At 40.9% G+C, this 24,270-nt stretch overlaps 1 protein-coding gene across 2 annotated transcripts in view; it reads right to left on the reverse strand.

The window, feature by feature from the left end:
- The window catches only part of LOC129724727 (uncharacterized), a 36,613-nt gene that overhangs the window by 7,029 nt on the left and 5,314 nt on the right, over positions 1-24,270 (reverse strand). The gene's annotated exons all lie outside the window — the stretch shown is intronic.

The raw sequence follows: 24,270 nt of genomic DNA on the forward strand, positions 1-24,270 counted from the left end.
ACCTCTATTAGCATAAAAACAATTTTGATTTTGATTTTCTTCAGTTTTTTCAGTTCATTTTAGTTTTTAGATTACACATTAGTATAGACGTAGTTTTAGTTTAAAATCAGAGGTGAACTGGGCACTCCCTACACATGAAACACGTGACGATTACGAGAAAATCACGTGACGGTAAGCACAAACTTCCAGGCAGGTTTCTGAATTTTTTACTGGCTGTAAAGCGACAATATGGTCTGTTTTCCTTACATCCCTGTCACGAACGTCATCCCTATACATATTGCTCTCTGGCTTTCTCGCTCGATTATACGTCAAAAGGCTGTCAGTACTTGTGAAACAGCCGAATAAGCTCCGTCCATATGAGATCAACTGTTGCTGCTAGTGGTGTGTAGAAATGCAAAAAAAAAAAAGGGGAACGTTTGTTTTGTTTTGAACGTTTTATGGATTTTGTGCAGGACATAAATGGTCACTTTCAAACATGTTTCAACACGTTTCGGGTAGCCGTACATTCAATATAGTTACAAGCAAGCAGAAAAACCGTACAGTAACACATGCAGCACAATGAACGAAGCTTAGGGCAATGTGTTCAACACTAGCGCCATCATCATCGTCGACGGCTTCAGGAAACAGCTGCCATGACATCGGTCTGGTTTTTCTTTTCCGACAAATCCAGCACAAAATGAAACTTGGTGTCTACATACCCTTGATGCAACTTTGATCATTTCCAAAGATCAACACTGGACCCGGAGCATTTGCCCCGGTGTCCTTAAAAGTGCCACACATGCTTGCTTTCTAGCACACCACGAGCCAATTGAAACAAATAGCCCGAATTCGACTTCCTATATTTCACATTTCCGGTTTTGTCAGCGTCCGCATACCCTTGAAGTTTCTCGTGCTGTAAGCCATTTTAGGTTTCAAATCGCTTGTCGCCGTCAGATATTGTAAAACCCTCTTTGCAGTCCAATCCTCGTTCGTTGGCTTGGTCACCCGGCTTTCAGGGACCGATGAACTGATATGCAATATCAAGCCGAGTGTTCACCAATAAATACAGCAAATCTTAGACGACACTCTGGAATTTCTCATTATTCGGGAGACTCTCAAGCTCCTCCTTTTGCTGTAGGTATCCGACGTCTATTGGAATACTTGATCACTTCGAATCCACAGGTCCGAATTGCGCTACCAACTTGATAATGTAAACTTTGTGGTCCAAATAGTAGGTATTTGCACACTCCGTATTTCGTACTTATAAATAACGCTTTACATTACCATGTGTACCATTTACGCCGACTTCAGCTTAACATCTATGGCAGCCATGGACTGTTGACTTTGTCTTAATAACAGCGTGGAACATCCTGCTTAAAGTAAAAGAACTTGTTATCGGGAAAGTGATTTTTTTCACTTTTCACTCTCATTCCTCCGCTCCACTTTGAACTCTTCATCGAAATTTTTCGACTCAGCAACAGAATCATCAATAGAATTATTCGCTTCGGCACCGCAATTTGGTCAAACTGATAGTTCGGGCCATGGACGAAGCCAGAATTTCAATTAAGGGGGGGGGGCAAGTTCTTCAAAATTTTAGAAGTGGAAAAATGGTATTTCGAAAAATAGAAATAAAAACTAGTGTTTAGTGATTGTTACATCAAGGCAACCAGTGAAAAGTTGTCCTTGACACCAGAGTAGAAAATTTGATTATTTTTCGTCCAACCTCGAATATAAATAGATGTTTTTTAGTAAAAACTCTTAGGTTCATTTAAAGTTTTGGGCATATCATTTTGACGACGAGGATCTCAAGAATCCACGAGCATGGCAGAAGATAGAGTTGATCAGCAGCCGCAACCGGTAATTCAAGATATGATTCTCAAGATGGCCCAACTTTTACAGCAGAAGGCGGCCCAGCAGCAGCAGCCTCAGTATCAAACCCGGAGCAGACTTTGGAGTCCCTCTCATCGAACATCACCGAGTTTGTCTTCGACGAAGAAAACGTAGTTACGTTCGAACGCTGCTTTAACCGCTATCAGAACCTCTTCGAGAACGATGCAGGCCAGCTGAATGATGCGGCAAAGGTACGTCTACTTCTCCGGAAGCTGGACACCCATTCGCACAGCCGCTATCTCAACTACATCCTGCCAAAGCTTCCCAAGGACGTGAAGTTTGAAGACACAGTCAAGATTCTCAATAAAATCTTCGGGCATCCAACGTCAACGTTCCGGAAACGGTTCGAGTGTCTGAAGTTAGTGAAATGCGATTCTGAAGATATTATCAGCTACGGCGGCAACGTCAATCGAGCCTGTGAAGATTTTCAGTTCCAGAATCTAACACCGGACCATTTAAAGTGCTTAGTTTCACACTCACTCTCAGCAACACTCAGCCAGCAGAGAGTACTCGACCGCTGTTGACAACCATTGTTGACCTTAGCCAGGTTTTCACCCGACGTAATGTGCTTAACGAGTGTTCAATCGCGCATATTGTACATGGTAGAGCAAGTGCGATTTTAATTGATTTCTCAGTCGCAGGGAAGAAAATACGGGCTTCAGCAAGCAGGTCTATAAGATCCAGCTCTTTCAAGTTATCACGGTCTGCTGCTACAATGTTGATACCAGACTTCCACCTCTCCAACAAAATTGTCAACTTCGTGAAAACTTACGAAAGCTTCGGTTTTGCGCTTGAACTCTTCCAACGACATGCGTACTACGTTGGCGGGATGCAGCAAGGACAACGCGTAGGCAGGTGCACTATCTTCACCGAACCGTGTTTCCAGTGAGGTTACAAGAGAATCAAGGTAAGAGATTATCACAGCTCGGTTCCAATACTCCAAGCTAGTTGATGCAATTCCACGCAACATAGGGCAAGCATTTCAATCAATTTATCTCGGCAAACTTCCCAACAGCTGATCTCGGCAAACTTCCCAACAGCTGATCTCGGCAAACTTCCCAACAGCTGATGAAGCTCGGCGAATTTTTTAACAAATGTCAGCAATATATTTCGACGAACATTCAGTAAATATATTGATCTACCGTAAACCAGCAGATATTAAATTTCGTTTGCCGTAGTTCTTGGAAATTCTGCCGAAAACTTGTAGAACATTCCGCTGAATTTATCAGCTGTTGAGTTTTCGGCAATAAAATCTAAGTGTGTGAAGATGTCGTTTTGTGCTATTAGTTATTGAAAACAAAATTCTGCTCCAATGGCTTATGGTTCGAGCAACTGGAGTTATTCATCCTCGAGTACGTCCTGATCGTGGACGTCGTCAAAATACGAGTCACCATTGAAAACGATTTTGCTTGTCTTCAAATCAATAAAACGTCATACTTTATCTTTATGCTGTTGAGAGTGCACCGAAATCGTCCACCGATTTTCCTTCAATATGTAGACATATACCTAAGTGTCAAACGCTTGCAGCATACTGATGTCCGGCCAATGAGCTTAAAGGAAAGTGAGGAGGAAACTTACTAACACTTGCACGCCCCCCCTCCCCCTGTTCGTCCCCCTCTGCTCTCAGTTGAAGCCAGATAGTGACGTAGATTTTTGGTTTTACCATCGAGTTTATTAGTTGTTTACATTTAAAGCATTTAATAATACTATGAAGAAAAAGGCACATGCGATGCTTCCCTTAACCTTCTTTCTATACTCATTGATGTCCGGCTTCGTACCATTCCAAATTTAGAGAGGCGTTTGTTGTACTAATCACTTCGGCCCAGTCCTGAAAGCGCAAACCAGATTCGATGACCATGCACCGCACTATCTCAATCAGCGAACGGTTCTTGCGCTCGATGACCCCGTATGGTTTTCCAGTTTCGAAAACTGTACCAGCCCAGCGCTCCGGTACTTTCCTCCTTAATCCGATCTGATCACTCTTGGTGGCCTACCGAATTTGCATCTTTATGCTACACAAAAAGTCTCGAATTGCATCCACGGTTTCCGACAGCTTCGCCAAAACATACAGAGTGGTCTCGATTAATGTCATGATGTACCGACGACCACTGTAGCCGTATTCATCGACTCACACAAAACACTGTGTACCTGATCCTTGGACTTACGCATTGGCTTCATGGAAAATGGATATCAAGCAATCTTCCCTTGCAAGCACGGTTCACAAGTAGTATTGCTGATGACCTAAATTTTTAGGGCCACTCATAACACTGATTCGAGTCAACGTTGACCTGCTCCACCATCAGAAGATGATAGAGGTCTTTGCACCTCAGTGCTCAGTCACCACTCTTAATCGTGCAGCCTTTTCGGTCGAAAGTGGCTCGCACATTTTTCTGCACGAGCTTGCTCGTTTATTTATTTTTGTTAATTTATTTGGCATTCCATCATAATGACATGGCCTGATTTACAAAGTTTCTTCAATTCACTCGGTTATTGGCTGCCGCTCACCAATCCCTGTGACACCGTGTACTCCCCATCTTGCCCGCGGTGCCCCTGGTCGTTTTCTTCCTACCGGATTAGAGGCAACCACCATCTTCAGGATAGTTGTTCCGGTATTCTTGCAACATGTCATGCCTACTCGAAAAAAATTTACGATGTATTTTGCGATGAGAACAGTAAACGGACAATGTGTTTCATTGTTACCATGAAAAACACGGTATTTTTACTGTAGCTTGCAAACGATTGTTGTCATTATCATGTTTTAACAACGTTTTTTGTAGTTGAATCTACCACCGACAATAATTTTACCATGAAAAACATTGTCAGTGACTTCTAAATGTATAGGAAAAATGCTTGAAAAAATGCTATTAAGATACATACCGTCCCTTTTTCCTGGTAAAAATGGTAAAAACGATGCTTTTTATTGTTCTGGACAAAAATATTTGATGTAAAATTGATGTATTTACAATGAAAAACATAGTTAATTTATGGTATAACTATGTACAATTACAGCAACTTTTAAGGTTTTTATTAATGTTATTTTTTTTTCGGGTAGCGTATCCGTCCAGCTTTAGCCACCTTTTGAATACTAGGTTCGCCGTAGAGTTACGCGAGCTAATGGTTCATCATCTGTCTCCATATTCCGTTTCCCTGCACACCGCCAAAGATAAATCTTAGTACCCGAAGTTTGAAAACTCCGAGCACTCGCAGGTCCTCCTCGAGCATTGTTCACGTTTTATGTCCGTAGAGAATAACCGGTCTTATGAGCGTTTTTCAAAGGTTACACTTCGTACAGGGGCTTAGTCTGTTCGACCGCAATTAATTGTGGAGCCCATAGTTGTCACGAATTTCGCTGATAATACGTCTCCGGATCTTACGGCTGGTATCATGGTATTTACCTGCAACCCAATCCTCGCTGCTTCCCGTTTTAGTCTGGTGTACTATTCTGCCACCGCAGCTGCTCTGCCGATAATGTCCATGTCATCAACAAAGCAAACGACTAAACTGGTTTTGTATCGTAGCCTGACCGCTTGGCAGCCAGTAATCGCTGCCCATCGGCAACCGTCACTGATTTTAGCGTACTTTCCCTGCCGGTTTGTACACATGTGCGAAATAGCACCGCCCGCAAAACTAAATAGAACTTTCTTTTTCTCTAAACGCGTTTGAGGTGGGAACTGTATACGAGCAACAAATAGTCGACTTTGAGTTTTCAAAGGTACAAGATTCGGAAATAGTTATAACGTCACAGGTGAAAACACTACCATATAGGGTAGGGAACATATTCTAAGCAGCTTTAGGAACCGCCTGTGTATTCAGACGAAATACTCGAAATGTGTTAGGTGAAACTCAAACAGTAGTATATAAATCTGTTCTCTATCGTTTTCTCTGCCAGAACTTGTTTCCATATTGTAAAACTAAGTTAGCAAACTTTAACAATCATCAATCAAAGTTACCAATCGAGGGACACTATTCCAATCACCCCGAACCTATTTTAAGCAGTTTCCATCTGTTTTGCAGGCGTTTTTTCCAGCACCCGAAGTGGCTCCTGAATGGCTACAATATAGGTCGATTTGTTTCAATTGCAATTGTTAACAGATTTCTTTGTGATTAACGGTATTTCTTATATTCGTAAGACAGCTAGGCAATCAAAGCTTTCGTTTACAGCATTGAAATTATCGATATTGATCAAAATGCAGGAGTTTGAGGCCTATTTTCTTCGACTGATTAATATAGGCGCTACTGCTTAAGCCGTTCCTAACCCTATTTGCTGTGAATAATTCACAGCAAATAGTGTTGCGAAATATCGCCACTGCAAAATGATAATGATTCAACAGCAGTTTTTGAAGTAGAATACTTCTCTCAGGAAGTTCGGTTACATAGGGATGTGAAATGAAAATCTAAAACCGAAAAAAGTGAAAAATATGTCCAATTTCAAATGCTAATAAATCAGTTAGTATTCGATGGATTTCCTACGTTCTTGCAGCAATACATTGGAAAATCTTCTAAGATTCTTCCCAAAATAATATAATTGTAATTTTATTATTCACACTATTGTACTATTGAAAATAGTCAAGCCTTGTCAAAACGAAAAACTCGACCTCTGATTGGTCGTTATATGCTTGCTTCCCAAGCACGGTCGACAGGATCATATACCTTGCAATTGAAAACATGCTATTTGGCCTATATAAGAGCCTGTTTCAGCCGGAGCCGCTCATCCACATTACAAGGCAGTAGAGGCTTACCTGAAGCAAACAAAAGCGGAGTATTTTACTCACGATATTGCAGCTACAAAACCATTCAAAGTTGTACTGCGTGGTTTACCGGAATTGGAACTGGACGAGTTAAAAACGGAGCTTGTCGCTTGCGGCCTAGAAGTGGAAGCAGTATACAAAATGATAAGACACAACAAAGCCATCAAGTATCGTGATCAGTTATACCTGATCCACCTGACCAGGGGTTCAACTACACTGAGCACAGTGAAAACAATCACCGCCCTATTCAACATCATCGTGCAATGGGAGCGATACAAACCGATTCATCGCGATGTCACGCAGTGTTCCAATTGCTTGAACTATGGACATGGCACAAAGAATTGCCACATCAAGAGTCGCTGCATGAAATGTGCAGGTCCGCATCGAACAGTGGATTGTCTTGTTGAGGAAGCCGAACAAATCAAGTGTCTCAACTGTGACAAAGAGCATGCTACGAACAGCCGTTCCTGTCCAAAACGAGCAGAATTTAACAAAATTCGAAGTGAAGTGGCAAACGGCAGCGACCGTCGAATAGAAAAAGTGTACAACCTAGTGTTACACCAACCCCGCCAGCAACTTCAAGTACGTTGCCGTTTCCACCTCCTCCAACTGGTGGTGTTCCTAGCCGGGACCCCCCCGGATTTTTGAGTTATGCACAGGCTGCCACCATGCCCCCAGCAAGTAGCAATTTGTACTCGATGGAACAGCTAGCTACGCTGTTTCTTAAACTCGATCAGCAAACAAAGGCTTGTCGCACCAACCAGGAACAGATTGCGGTCATGATGACTTTTTACTACCGTCATGGATCCATTCTTTCGAATCCTTAACTGGAATGCCCGCTCTGTGGCCAACAAGAAGTTAGAACTTCTACATTTTCTGAACACACACCACATCGATGTCGCTGCAATAACCGAAACACATTTGAAGCCGAACATAAACTTCTGCCTGCCGGAACACTCGGTAGTCAGACTGGACCGCACAACCTCAGCTGGGGGCGGGGGTGCAATCGCCATAAGGAGAGGACTACCATACAAATCACTACCGAGTTTCAACACAACCTTTGTCGAAGCTGTAGGAATCGAAATTACCACCACTGATGGACCACTCACATTTATTGCGGTCTATTGTCCGAAGCAGTCTCGACGGGCAAATGGAACCACGGTGAAATTGAAGAACGACATCCAAAAGCTGTCTAGAAGAGGAGGCAATTTCGTCATCACAGGTGATCTCAATGCTCGCCACTCCGCTTGGGGTAACTCCAGGTGCAACTCAAATGGTAACATCATCGTAGAAGATTCCGAAGCTGGATATTACTATCCCGCTCATCCGGAATTGCCAACTTACATCTCTCCTGGTGGTGTAGGCTCTAAGCTTGACATTTTTCTGACCAATATCACCGATCGATTTTCGATTCCGAAAACCATAACAGAGCTCTCCTCGGATCATCTTCCGGTCATCGCTGAGATTGGTGCTAACGTAGAGCGGCGTCAAGTTCAACAAAGAAGAAATTACCATCGTGCAAATTGGGTTCAGCTGCAGCGGTATGTTGAAAACCATCTTGATGCGGACACCACTTTGAACAGCACTGGAGACATCGATCGTACTCTACAGTCCATGATAGACGTCATCCAGGAAGCAGAGTGCCGCTACATCCCATCTGTCCCAGTGAAACGTAAGTTTGCGCAAATCGACGATAACACCAAGCGCATAATATCCTTGCGAAACTCGCTGAAAAGGCAATATCAACGTACCCGCAACCCTAGGCACCGATTCTACGCTAGACAGCTGACAAAAATCGTTCAAGAACGTCTGGAGAAAGTGAAAAACAGACAGTTTGCAACCGAATTACGTAATTTGCCCAACTGCTCACGGCCATTTTGGCGTGTGGCTAAAGTGTTGAAGAACAAACCAAAACCCATTCCGCCATTAATAGTGAATAGTGAAACTTTGCTCACTTCCCGCGAAAAGGCTTGTGCTATCTCTCAGCATTTTGCCGCTTCCCACAATCTTGGTCGTGATATTGTGAGTGGAATCGAACCAGCTGTCAGTGAATCGATAGTAATTCTGGCCCGCACACCAAATATCTTACCACCTGATCAGCGGATAACAGTGGACGAGGTACAAAACAACATTAAATTCTCTCGGAACATGAAGGCTCCCGGATTTGACGGAGTGTTCAACTTTGTGCTCAAAAACCTTGGACCAACAGCCTTGCCTGTGGTGGAAAAAGTGTTCAACCGATGCCTTGAATTGGCGTACTTTCCAACAAAGTGGAAACTGGCGAAAGTGATTCCCATTTTGAAACCAGGAAAGGATCCCACATGCCCCACATGCCGAAAAGCTGCCGTCCCATCAGTCTGCTTTCTGCCCTCAGCAAGGTATTCGAACGATGCATCTACAGCCGTATTCTGTGCCACGCAGAAGTGAACAACATATTCCTGGACGAACAGTTCGGTTTTCGCAGAGGCCATTCAACAACATATCAACTGCAGAGAGTAACAAAACTCATCAATCGGAACAAGGAGCTATCTAAAACAACTGCCATGGCCTGCCTGGACATAGAAAAAGCATTCGACAACGTGTGGCACGACGGGCTTATCTACAAGCTACAGCGCTACAATTATCCCGTTTATCTAGTGAAGATTGTGCAAAACTATCTTACGCTGCGCAAATCTCAGGTCTGTGTGCTGGGTGGCCTGTCTGACCCATACGACGTAGGAGCTGGTGTTCCACAGGGCAGCAACCTTGGTCCTGTTCTGTACAACTTATTCCCACATCGGAATAGTCAACGTTTGGTGCCGACAACAAAGATTCGGTTGAACAATGTGGATATTCCCTGGTCGTCAAATGTTCGCTACCTTGGTTTGACCTATGATCATAAGCTACTTTATCGCCCCCACATTGAACAAACAGTAACGAAAAGCTTAGTGCTAATGAAGAAGTTGTACCCGCTAATCAACCGAAAATCGAAATTATCCGTCGTGAATAAATTGACGGTATACAAACAGGTCATCCTGCCGATGCTTCTATACGCCTCGTCGATCTGGAGAACCTGCGCGAGAAACCACCTGCAAAAGATTCAACGGATCCAGAACAAGTTCCTGAAAATGATCTTGAACGTGCCCTTCGGAACCCGAACATCAGAAGTGCATCAAATAGCTGGTATCGATATGACCGAAAACATAATCTCTGCACACGCTGAAAACACTAAAAACAATGCACTTAACTCTAGTGCGGTGCTCATTCGTGAGCTTTATTTATAAGTAGCTAGGTATATTTATTTAATAATTAAAACTCTAATGCCGAGCATTAAAATGTAAATCATGTACGTAGAAAAGGAAAAAGTAGTAACACTTATACTGCCGGTACCCGCATAACTGTCCCATACTGATTTTGATCACTTTTGAGTTATCATCGGGAATCGACTTAATTGTTATCATATTTTCTGGGAAAAAATTAAAATTGATACTTTTGTATGGAAAAACATGGAAAAAATACCAAGTTGTTTTTGTCCCATATTAAAAGTACCCGCATTACAGTCCCACTGCATAGTGGTACAAACTGCAAACATATAATTTTGTTCCAGATTAGTGTATATTGGATTATTTTAGGCATATAGAAGTATGTCATTTAGTTAACTAGACTAATGTTGTTTTTCTGTAGTACAATCTACGTTGTCAATGATACTGCCGGTTGCTGGTTGAATTTATATGTGATGGGAAGGAATATGCGAGTACTTTTGAAATGTACCCGCATATTTTGTCCCATTTTGTCTTTTTTTTTTTTTCAAGTTATATAGCGTAAAACCAATTCCATCCATGGTTTTTTGTTCTCAACGATAAACTTGTGGTGCCATGAAACTGTTATGGCCATTGGTTCTGGATGTAATTGCTGGAAATCCGAAAATTCACGGATAATATTAAATCGCCGTTTTCTCAACTTGTTGTTTTTCATTATGGGACAGTTATCCGGGTACCGGCAGTATAGTACATTAAAAACATCAGAGTTGAAAAGTTGATAAAATTGAATCTCTCACAATGTTCAAAAAACAAATGTATAATTAAAATACCGTAAGAAAAATAAAGAATATTGAATCCAAAAAAAAATATCCGGAGCCGCTCATAATAGTTCTAGACAGCGACAACAGCAGTCGTCCTTCCTTAGCAGCAGCACTAGCCCTGTGGTTGGTCACCACGTCTCAGGAGCAGCGCGGTTTTTCTCAGCGTGTGTCGCCAGACAGCCATTATTCCCCCCGTGTTGGGGCAGCATGAAGATTGCCATCAGGAAATCCAATTTCGGAAATCAAAATGCCTTTTTTTAAGCAAATAAACAAGTCATTGAAAGTAATTAATTTTTGTCAACGCAAGCAAGCATTCTGTGTTGCATCCTAGCAATTCAAATTTGTCGCACCCGTCTAATTTACTGAATGTAATATAGCTTCCACAGTGCATGTTGTCCGTGTATCTTAATTCCACCAATGTTAGGGCAGCTCAAAGGTTGTAATTAGCAACCGATTTTGAACCGCAACATGCTTTTTTCAAGGCAAACAAAAAAATAATTGAAGGTTAATAATTTTCTGGCATCAACACAAGCAGCCATTCTGTGCGGGATGCAATCAAATTCTGTTGTAGTTGTCTAATTTTTACTTTATTTAGTAAACTCCCCACTGTAGGGGCAGCGCAAAGGCTGCGATAAGCATGAAGACATGAGTAATATGAAGACGATTCAATCAATCAGCGTAAACAGAATTTCGTCGTCTCCCAGCTGCCAAGTTGCAACATGATGCAACACGCAACAGCGAGTAAACGAAATCGCTTGATGTTACAAACCGCAATAAGATACGGGCAGCGTTGCCAGGTATCCAGATTTAGCTGGATTATCCAGATTTTTGAACATGTATCCAAGTAAACAGCTTTGATGTCCAATTATCCAGATTTTTCATGGATGATCCAGATTTTATCCAGATTTTATTTTCTTTGTACCACAAAAAGGTCATCACTTAAATTTTGGCGCGAAATTTTGCAATTTTGTCACCTCAAATTTTGCGTACCCCAAGACTTTTATCCCAAAAATTAACCTTTCACCCCACGAAATGACTGCCAGATTTTTTCCAGATTTTTATTTTTCCTTTTCCAGATTTTTATAAAAATGACCTGGCAACGCTGGATACGGGTTAAAACCGTTGGGTGTGTGAGAGCACCATCGGTGTTTATTCGCTGGATACACTATCTACTGTCTACTGAACGCAATAATCTGCTTACATGCGAAACGGGGACGGGAACATTTTCTTCAACCAAGCTGCACAACACGACACAAAACATGTTATTTTGTTGCTTCAATGAGAGTGCTATCGGTCCGGCTCGACAAGAAATCATTTTTGTGCATCCGTGCTACGAAACTGAGGAAAAACTTTAGAAACTAAAAAAAGAGATGGAGCTTATCAAATGATCGCTCTGAGCCGGAATGAAGTCACACATATTTTTCAAGTTATATCATTCCACCACCTACGAAAAATAATTCATTTCTATTTTCATCCCTATATAAGAGCCTGTTACTGCCGGAGCCGCTTAGAATAGTTATAGACAGCGACAACAGCAGTCGTCCTTCCTTAGCAACAGCACTAGCCCTGTGGTTGGTCACCACGTCTCAGGAGCAGTGCGGTTTTTCTCAGCGTGTGTCGCCAGACAGCCATTATTCCCCCCGTGTTGGGGCAGCATGAAGATTGCCATCAGGAAATCCAATTTTGGAAATCAAAATGCCTTTTTGAAGGCAAATAAACAAGTCATTGAAAGTTAATACTTTTTGTCAACGCAAGCAAGTATTCTGTGTTGCATCCTAGCAATTTAAATTTGTCGCACCCGTCTAATTTACTGAATGCGAACAGCTTCCACAGTGCATGTTGTCCGTGTATCTTAATTCCCCCAATGTTAGGGCAGCTCAAAGGTTGTAATTAGCAACCGATTTTGAACAGCAAAAAGCTTTTTTGAAGGCAAATAAAAAAAATAATTGAAGGTTAATAATTTTCTGGCATCAACACAAGCAGACATTCTGTGCGGGATGCAATCAAATTCTGTTGTAGTTATCTAATTTTGACTTTATTTAGTAAACTCCCCACTGTAGGGGCAGCGCAAACACTGCGATCAGCATAACCGACATTGAATAATAAACTGCCCTGTTAGAACGCATTAACAAAAGCAGTTAGTTCGACTATGCAGAGCTAATATGAAGACGATTCAATCAATCAGCGTAAACAGAATTTCGTCGTCTTCCAGCTGCCAAGTTGCAACATGATGCAACACGCAACAGCGAGCAAACGAAATCGCTTGATGTTACAAACCGCAATAAGATACGGGTTAAAACCGTTGCGTGTGTGAGAGCACCATCGGTGTTTATTCGCTGGATACACTATCTACTGTCTACTGAACGCAATAATCTGCTTACATGCGACACGGGGACGGGAACATTTTCTTCAACCAAGCTGCACAACACGACACAAAACATGTTATTTTGTTGCTTCAATGAGAGTGCTATCGGTCCGGCTCGACAAGAAATCATTTTTGTGCATCCGTGCTACGAAACTGAGGAAAAACTTTAGAAACTAAAAAAAGAGATGGAGCTTATCAAATGATCGCTCTGAGCCGGAATGAAGTCACACATATTTTTCAAGTTATATCATTCCACCACCTACGAAAAATAATTCATTTCTATTTTCATCCCTATATAAGAGCCTGTTACTGCCGGAGCCGCTTATAATAGTTATAGACAGCGACAACAGCAGTCGTCCTTCCTTAGCAACAGCACTAGCCCTGTGGTTGGTCACCACGTCTCAGGAGCAGTGCGGTTTTTCTCAGCGTGTGTCGCCAGACAGCCATTATTCCCTCCCGTGTTGGGGCAGCATGAAGATTGCCATCAGGAAATCCAATTTTGGAAATCAAAATGCCTTTTTGAAGGCAAATAAACAAGTCATTGAAAGTTAATACTTTTTGTCAACGCAAGCAAGTATTCTGTGTTGCATCCTAGCAATTTAAATTTGTCGCACCCGTCTAATTTACTGAATGCGAACAGCTTCCACAGTGCATGTTGTCCGTGTATCTTAATTCCCCCAATGTTAGGGCAGCTCAAAGGTTGTAATTAGCAACCGATTTTGAACAGCAAAAAGCTTTTTTGAAGGCAAATAAAAAAAATAATTGAAGGTTAATAATTTTCTGGCATCAACACAAGCAGACATTCTGTGCGGGATGCAATCAAATTCTGTTGTAGTTATCTAATTTTTACTTTATTTAGTAAACTCCCCACTGTAGGGGCAGCGCAAACACTGCGATCAGCATAACCGACATTGAATAATAAACTGCCCTGTTAGAACGCATTAACAAAAGCAGTTAGTTCGACTATGCAGAGCTAATATGAAGACGATTCAATCAATCAGCGTAAACAGAATTTCGTCGTCTTCCAGCTGCCAAGTTGCAACATGATGCAACACGCAACAGCGAGCAAACGAAATCGCTTGATGTTACAAACCGCAATAAGATACGGGTTAAAACCGTTGCGTGTGTGAGAGCACCATCGGTGTTTATTCGCTGGATACACTATCTACTGTCTACTGAACGCAATAATCTGCTTACATGCGACACGGGGACGGGAACATTTTCTTCAACCAAGCTGCACAACACGACACAAAACATGTTATTTTGTTGCTTCAATGAGAGTGCTATCGGTCCGGCTCGACAAGAAATCATTTTTGTGCATCCGTGCTACGAAACTGAGGAAAAACTTTAGAAACTAAAAAAAGAGATGGAGCTTATCAAATGATCGCTCTGAGCCGGAATGAAGTCACACATATTTTTCAAGTTATATCATTCCACCACCTACGAAAAATAATTCATTTCTATTTTCATCCCTATATAAGAGCCTGTTACTGCCGGAGCCGCTTAGAATAGTTATAGACAGCGACAACAGCAGTCGTCCTTCCTTAGCAACAGCACTAGCCCTGTGGTTGGTCACCACGTCTCAGGAGCAGCGCGGTTTTTCTCAGCGTGTGTCGCCAGACAGCCATTATTCCCCCCGTGTTGGGGCAGCATGAAGATTGCCATCAGGAAATCCAATTTTGGAAATCAAAATGCCTTTTTGAAGGCAAATAAACAAGTCATTGAAAGTTAATACTTTTTGTCAACGCAAGCAAGTATTCTGTGTTGCATCCTAGCAATTTAAATTTGTCGCACCCGTCTAATTTACTGAATGCGAACAGCTTCCACAGTGCATGTTGTCCGTGTATCTTAATTCCCCCAATGTTAGGGCAGCTCAAAGGTTGTAATTAGCAACCGATTTTGAACAGCAAAAAGCTTTTTTGAAGGCAAATAAAAAAAATAATTGAAGGTTAATAATTTTCTGGCATCAACACAAGCAGACATTCTGTGCGGGATGCAATCAAATTCTGTTGTAGTTATCTAATTTTTACTTTATTTAGTAAACTCCCCACTGTAGGGGCAGCGCAAACACTGCGATCAGCATAACCGACATTGAATAATAAACTGCCCTGTTAGAACGCATTAACAAAAGCAGTTAGTTCGACTATGCAGAGCTAATATGAAGACGATTCAATCAATCAGCGTAAACAGAATTTCGTCGTCTTCCAGCTGCCAAGTTGCAACATGATGCAACACGCAACAGCGAGCAAACGAAATCGCTTGATGTTACAAACCGCAATAAGATACGGGTTAAAACCGTTGCGTGTGTGAGAGCACCATCGGTGTTTATTCGCTGGATACACTATCTACTGTCTACTGAACGCAATAATCTGCTTACATGCGACACGGGGACGGGAACATTTTCTTCAACCAAGCTGCACAACACGACACAAAACATGTTATTTTGTTGCTTCAATGAGAGTGCTATCGGTCCGGCTCGACAAGAAATCATTTTTGTGCATCCGTGCTACGAAACTGAGGAAAAACTTTAGAAACTAAAAAAAGAGATGGAGCTTATCAAATGATCGCTCTGAGCCGGAATGAAGTCACACATATTTTTCAAGTTATATCATTCCACCACCTACGAAAAATAATTCATTTCTATTTTCATCCCTATATAAGAGCCTGTTACTGCCGGAGCCGCTTATAATAGTTATAGACAGCGACAACAGCAGTCGTCCTTCCTTAGCAGCAGCACTAGCCCTGTGGTTGGTCACCACGTCTCAGGAGCAGCGCGGTTTTTCTCAGCGTGTGTCGCCAGACAGCCATTATTCCCCCCGTGTTGGGGCAGCATGAAGATTGCCATCAGGAAATCCAATTTTGGAAATCAAAATGCCTTTTTGAAGGCAAATAAACAAGTCATTGAAAGTTAATACTTTTTGTCAACGCAAGCAAGTATTCTGTGTTGCATCCTAGCAATTTAAATTTGTCGCACCCGTCTAATTTACTGAATGCGAATAGCTTCCACAGTGCATGTTGTCCGTGTATCTTAATTCCCCCAATGTTAGGGCAGCTCAAAGGTTGTAATTAGCAACCGATTTTGAACAGCAAAAAGCTTTTTTGAAGGCAAATAAAAAAAATAATTGAAGGTTAATAATTTTCTGGCATCAACACAAGCAGACATTCTGTGCGGGATGCAATCAAATTCTGTTGTAGTTATCTAATTTTTACTTTATTTAGTAAACTCCCCACTGTAGGGGCAGCGCAAACACTGCGATCAGCATAACCGACATTGAATAATAAACTGCCCTGTTAGAACGCATTAACAAAAGCAGTTAGTTCGACTATGCAGAGCTAATATGAAGACGATTCAATCAATCAGCGTAAACAGAATTTCGTCGTCTTCCAGCTGCCAAGTTGCAACATGATGCAACACGCAACAGCGAGCAAACGAAATCGCTTGATGTTACAAACCGCAATAAGATACGGGTTAAAACCGTTGCGTGTATGAGAGCACCATCGGTGTTTATTCGCTGGATACACTATCTGCTGTCTACTGAACGAAATAATCTGCTTACATGCGACACGGGGACGGGAACATTTTCTTCAACCAAGCTGCACAACACGACACAAAACATGTTATTTTGTTGCTTCAATGAGAGTGCTATCGGTCCGGCTCGACAAGAAATCATTTTTGTGCATCCGTGCTACGAAACTGAGGAAAAACTTTAGAAACTAAAAAAAGAGATGGAGCTTATCAAATGATCGCTCTGAGCCGGAATGAAATCACACATATTTTTCAAGTTATATCATTCCACCACCTACGAAAAATAATTCATTCCTATTTTCATCCCTATATAAGAGCCTGTTTCAGCCGGAGCCGCTCATAATAGTTCTAGACAGCGACAACAGCAGTCGTCCTTCCTTAGCAGCAGCACTAGCCCTGTGGTTGGTCACCACGTCTCAGGAGCAGCGCGGTTTTTCTCAGCGTGTGTCGCCAGACAGTCATTATTCCCCCCGTGTTGGGGCAGCATGAAGATTGCCATCAGGAAATCCAATTTTGGAAATCAAAATGCCTTTTTGAAGGCAAATAAACAAGTCATTGAAAGTTAATAATTTTTGTCAACGCAAGCAAGTATTCTGTGTTGCATCCTAGCAATTTAAATTTGTCGCACCCGTCTAATTTACTGAATGTGAAATAGCTTCCACAGTGCATGTTGTCCGTGTATCTTAATTCCCCCAATGTTAGGGCAGCTCAAAGGTTGTAATTAGCAACCGATTTTGAACCGCAAAATGCTTTTGAAGTAGAATACTTCTCTCAGGAAGTTCGGCTACATAGGGATGTGAAATGAAAATCTAAAACCAAAAAGAGGAGGAAATATGTCCAATTTCAAATGCCAATAAATCGGTTAGTTTTCGATGGATTTCCTTCGTTTTTGCAGTAATCGATTAGAAAATCTTCTAAGATTCCTACCAAATGCAGGAAATTGCAATTTTTTTATTCGAACTATTGTACTATTGAAAATTCTTAAGCCTTGTCAAAACACAAAATTCGACCTCTGATTGGTCGTTATACGATTGCTTCCCCAAGCACGGTCGACAGAATTATGGACCTAGTAAATTGGGAATGCATTATTTGGCCTACATAAAAGCCTTCATCAGATTATCAACAGACATTTCATCAGATATTAAATTGAACAACTGAAATTTGATGAACACAAATGAATATTTGAAGAGGTAATATTTTCTCGTTTTGCGCTATAATCCAAAGTTAATTATCTTCATCTACATTCATACTTGGCTACGATTATGCAGAACGCAAATGACGGCGCGATGCGATTCGGCAAGACACGAAATGTGTTGAAATGTATAGCTCTACTTCGCCGTTAAAAGAGCTGTACATTTCACCACGGTAAGGCGAATCGCATCGAGCCGTCATTCGCGTTCTGCATAACAGTAGCCTTTGTTCCGTTCCCGTTCAATGATGTCGTATTTAATGTGCATACTACAATTCGGCAGCACTTCAACTGCTCATTTGCGCAAATTTTTAAAAATATTCAATAAACTTCATTCAAAATATCAAACAAAGTGGGATTACAATACTGCCAATGAACGGTCAACGTTTATTTACTTGAAAAAAATGACTGACACCCAAGCAGCCGGGTTATCTTTCTTGTAAAAGTATTCTACTTCAACCTTGCGGTCGTGGCTTCGTATACAACCTTCCTGTGATTTTTCTCTCACTCTCTTCAAGCTGATATTGAATGTCACCGGAGTCAATTCTCAGTGAAAATTATATCAGTGAAATAAATGATATGTCCTAATTAATATCGAAATTATTTGCTCTGAGCCAATCCATTGCATGAAGTCGATGAATCAGGTAGGCGATGAAGATCCTCCACCCCATAAACATAGCTAAAGTAATCAATGTCCACTGATTGGAGCTGAAAGTAATTATCATTTTCAGCTCGTTCGTGTTGAAACTGATAAACGCAGTTGTCAGTGTCAACTGTGAACCTATCACTGACAGTGAAAATTTGCAACACTGTCTGTGGTGATATAATGCTTAGAGCAAGCCCATCAGTGGCTAAATTGAAGTTTCTCAAGCTAGTTTGGCAACTCCCACCATAACGCGGCAACCGCGCGTTGCTATGTTGGTTTGGGAAACAGCAATCCCCACCTCGGGTAGTAGCGAGTTATTAAATTTGGCAACGCGATAGCAACGAGCCGAATCGTTGCTATTTGATGAAATGTCAAACTGTTGTTTTTTTGTGCTCGATAGTGACTGTTCGTAATAATATTACGAAGATGATGAGTGTTTCGAATGCGGACTCAATTGGTCGGCCACGGAAGACGAGATGTTTTGCCTCGCTTGTTAAACACGTCGTAGAACGCAAGTGTCGGCGTGAACTACTACTCAATTTTGTTTCCGATTGAGCTGAATTTTTGCACAGGGTGTTTTTTCGGGCAGGTAAACATTTTGTATAGTTTTTTTTATTGAAATGGCCATTTTGGTTGGCATTTTGGTGTGCAACCTACACGATGCGGAGAGCGCAAATCCTCACAAGATTGGCCAATATTATTCAATATACCTGGAAGGTTTAAGCAAATCTGCTCGGGAGTATTACCAACTATTTTCCCGTTTAGTTCGGTCGTTGTATAAAAAACCATTTTTCTCCTTTACCGCTATTCCAATCTTAAAAAACAACCTGAGATGCGTTCGAAAGCGGCGTTGGAAATGGTCATCTGTATTGACCGGTGTTTCCCATAAAAATATTGTTAAAACACTGGATGGCACCTTCCTCTGTATGGCGGTCAATGTTTAGCTATTTACTTGGCTGAGAGCCGCCCCGAATCTTTCCAAAAAACCCTTTTCTTAATCGCGTATAAGGAAATTTGTTTTGCGAAATCACTTTCTTCATCACTAGAATCAACCAAATACTCGAGAACAATTTCCGCGTTCTATATTCAAGTTTTTTTTTTGGTGGCAAATTTTCAAATATAATTAGCAAACTGTGGGAACCAAGACATCATAGAATACAGAATACAACTAATGAAAGTTCGCCAGCTTTCAGTAGAATAGTCGTTTTAGCCAACGTTGCGGGACGTGCCCAGTTTTACGAAATTACTTCAAATAAACATGTAAGGATGAAAAAATCCATGTACGCAAAAGTAAAAAAACCTGCAAAAGAATTATGTTATCGATAACTTGGGAAAACGGAAACAAAGTTAAAACGAAGTTGCGTGAAATGGAGGGAACATTTTATGAAGCAAAAAGAACGTAGATCATTCCGGAAAAGATTGACTGACGGATAGGTTGGTTATTACTAGATACGCAAAAAATATGCGAAATACATCACAAACAAACATTTTGCCAACGCTGGCTAGTGACGGTCTTCAGAAATTGGCAACTGCCGGTGTGAAAAAGAAAAAGTGGAATTGGTAATCCCCATTAGCAACGACCGGTGCGAAAATGGGTTGCTATCCAAAATAGCAACGGCCAGCGTGGTGAAAATAGCAACTCAAATGCAACTCACCGGTGCGCTTGCTCTTATGTCGAATTCGTCGAAACCGTGCTTCACCGTCCCGGGGTACACTAACGAAACTACACTCAGCTGTAATTTTTTTCGTACGGCATTTGACGGCATTTGTTTTTGTTGTTGGTGTTTTCAAACTACACCCTGTCTCTTTCCGGTTAGTCCCGGACAGAAAAAGTGTAGTTTTGGTGTAGTCCGGAAAGGTCAAAAAACAGTTACAGGACAAATGTGTAGCCCTGTTGTAGCTACACCGTAAAAACGAATACGACATTAGAGTGTCAGTCTCTTTTCTCCACACGAATTTAATAGGTAGTTTGCACGTTTAGAATGGCACTGACAAGTTTTCATAATTTTGAAAGTGTTTACTCTAGTTTACGATTTACGACGCAAGTAAGAAAGAGATGCCAAATAATTGTTTACTAACTAAGCACGTCCGGAGGTGGGTTGAAGCTGACAAATTTTACAGTGCGCTTCGGGCAGCACGCCAGGTCAATACTGGGTCAAAATCGAACGAATAAAGAAGGGTTTTGGCAGCAGTTAGGTTGCTTCCAGTTCAAAACGAGGTGAGCTGATGGAATAAAGAAATTCGCTATATGTGTGAGGATAGCCTTTGAAATCGCGTTGACGGTGTTGCTGATATTTTGTTTTTGCGTGCGAAAAAGAAAAAGGAAATGTTTTTGCTTTTGTCATCACCGTCATCACGCAGATTTTGGCAATTACATATGAGAGTTCACGTAGGTGCGAAAAGCCTTCAAAATCTCTTTCAACGCGAATAAACCGAGCCTTTGTCATCCCTATACCGAGTAACAGTGAATGATAATGAACTCATGTCCTGGGCTTAAATTAATTTGTACCCGCTGTCAGCAGTAAGATATAGATGTATGAAAAGTGGCGGTGATATGCTATCTCGTTTACACATATGTTGAAATGTAAGCCCTTAAAACATGGCGCGATGCCATAGGGGTGGAATAAACCGAATAAAGGCTAACTTGAGCCAGGGATACCAGATGTGCAGATTTGCTGTAAAACGCAGTGAGCGCAATTTTTCCGAATCACGGATGGATTTTTTCAGACTTCAAGCAGATTTTTCCGGTTTTTCGAGCAGTTGCAGACATTTTCGAAAATATCTGGCATCTCTGACATGAGCTTAGTTCGCAAAAAAATCTCTGGCATCTCTTTCTTACTTGCATCGTAAATCGCAATTAGGCGAGCCCAGGGGGAATCTATCTGTCAAATATCGTGTAACCGTGACCAGCATATTTGGCAACAAGGCGTCCGGTTGTTTTGGTTTTTGTCGTTTTGATTGAAGTAAAATTTAGTATAATTGTAACGTTCTTTTCAACAAAACTCTAGAAATCGCGGAAAACTTTTATTCATACTGCGTTGCGTGGTAAAATTTGGTGGGAGCAGCCTGCAATTAGCTAAAAATCATGAAGTTTCCTCGCCACACAGGAAACCTTTTAAACGTCATGGACCAACAAACTTCATGGACCAGAGTTAATCTGCGATGACGCACACATATATGAATTAGGGATGGGAAACCTATCGATAATTATCGATAGTATCGATAGTTGCCGGCTATCGATAGAATCGTTAAGCTTTCCCGATATCGATAGTTATTGATATTGTCCTCGCATTGGCATTTATACTCCACAATGATGCCAGAACTGAAAAAATATAATGGCCTAGGCTTTGTTTAAAGAGAATTCGATGATTGTTTGCTTTCACATGAAATCCTCTTTAAAATTGTTAGAAAATTGATGGATACTCATTTTCGCTCACTCTACCTTATACGGACAACGACAAGATTTCGCCTAAGTGCGAATTATGTGTGCGAATAAACTTTTAAATATTGTTCCTGTCCACAACGGGAGCAACATTTTGTTGTTTTTCTCCACCTGGTTCTAGTTGTCAAACTATCGATAATTATCGATAGTTATCGATGGTATTAGGGAATTTATCGATAATTATCGATAGCCATTTTAGTCGATATTTCCCATCCCTAATGAATTTTGACAGCAGTAAATCCCCCCTGGGCGAGCCATTGGCATCAGCGATGCCAACCTTTTTTTATAAAAAGCTGGAAGAATTCGAAATAAAAAAAAATAAATTTTTTTACTGATGGAGATTATAGTCACTGGTGTACTTGAAATAGAGCGTATTTCGATTAAAATCTTACAACCGAGGGGCATGAATGTACAAAATACTGAAAAAAACCATACATGTAATGGGAATCAGTTGAAAAAAAGTGGTGAAAACTGAAAAAACTGGAACAATTTTTAAAAAAACTGAAAATATTCAACCTTCAACTGTTTCACTGGCGATCTTAAAAAAAACTTGAGATATCCAGGAAAAACTGGAGGGTTGGCAACGCTGATTGGCATCCCTTTAGAGATAAGTGACTTTTCACCTACGCATACTAGTAAACGTGTAAACCCGTGTAAAGTTGCTTTTGTTTCTTCCAAACTGAAAATCATCGCATCTCGTTGCTTCGACATTTATCACTTTTTACCATTTTTGGTCGATAATGTTCAGCAGCTTCTTCCGGTTTCTGACCACGAATGAAAAAATTATTCAGAAACAAGTTTAAAACATATAATGAGTGTTTAACTGAATAGTTGTCCAGCTGCTAAAAACATAGCATTACAAACAAAACAGCTCTTTGTAAATATTTTCCTCAACTGGTTGCACTAACACATTCGTACGTGAAAAGGTCTATACCGAGCCAAGTATGATGACAGTTCTACAAGGTATGCTACATTTTTGTCTATCAACGCACAGAAACAAATCTCGTTATGAAAAATTTCGCGTTTTGTATGAAATTCAGAACATTTTTGGAAATTTCTCGTTTTATGTTGTTTTATATCTGATTTTTTTTGGTTGGAGCGTGAATCTCCAGTTGAAACACACTAGAAATTGATATTAATTTAGATTTAGTGCGAAAAATTGCGGCAATATGTCGAAATAAAATATATAAAAATGCTATATTTCTAATAGTTGGAGCAAAATCTTAGTCATTGTCATAGCTCATGACTTTTGTTATTGTATGAAACATAAGCGACTCTATTTAGAAGCGCTATTAGAGTACAAAAAAAAACGAAAAGTGCGAAAAGGTTACCGGCAAATTGAAGAAAAACAGCATATTTTACCTAAACCGCAGCATGTTGATGTATTCCTAACAAATAAAACAGGTTTCAACATCATTTCTATAACTTTTCAGGAAAGTATGTTTCATAAGTTTAGTTTAAAATGCAAATCATTTCAAATTTCATACAAAATTGGAAAAAGTTCATAACGATCACTAATACTAATGCATCGACGTGAATAGCATACCTTGTAGAACTGTCATCATAATTGGTATACCGAGTAACAGTTAATGACAATGAACTCATGTCCTGGGCTCAAACTCATTTGTGCCCGCTGTCAGCTGTCAGATAAAGGTGTATGAAAAGTGGCGATGATATGCTATCTCGTTTACACATATGTTGAGATGTTCGCCCTTGAAACGAGGCGCGATGCCATTGGGCTGCAATAGATCATTGCACACGAAAAATAACCTCACTTTTCTGACACTTCCCACGGGTTTGTTTACAAGGTGTTCTATTCACTTTTTATGTTATCGGAGTGAAAATGAATGATACGAGTACGAAAAAGATGTGAAAACTCTTCGCCTATGCGAATTCGTTACTGTGATATTTTGGTTTATTCTTGGAAACGCAATTTTTAACAAGAAACTTCCGCTTTTTTATTCGAGCCAAAAACTTTCCATGTAAACAAACCGGCGACATCTGTCAAATCTCTTTCTTCTTCTTGTTTGGTGACGTCATGGTGCAATGATCTATTAGGAACCATTCAAATATTACATAACGCGGAATTTGGCCATTTTCAATACCCACCCACCTCCATGTAACGCAATTCTACATGTTTGCTACACGCAATATAACGCTTCGCTGAATGCCAATGCGAGAAAAATATCAATAATTATCGATAACGCTGAAAATTTAAGGATTCTATCGATACTATCGATAAAATTTGGCTCTCACCCCCCGTCTCCCCCCAGATTGTAGTGGAATCATCTGGTTATGAAAAATTTTGAGAGTTAGCACGCTCGTTTTCAATTGCACTAAGTCTACCCATTTTCGAAAAATTTATACAATTTTCGAGGGTTTCAGCTCGACTTCCACCTAATTGACAATTAATCTCGCGGATGTC

Source organism: Wyeomyia smithii, chromosome 2, assembly GCF_029784165.1.
Source record: "Wyeomyia smithii strain HCP4-BCI-WySm-NY-G18 chromosome 2, ASM2978416v1, whole genome shotgun sequence".
In the NCBI taxonomy this organism is placed as follows: Eukaryota; Metazoa; Arthropoda; class Insecta; order Diptera; family Culicidae; genus Wyeomyia; species Wyeomyia smithii.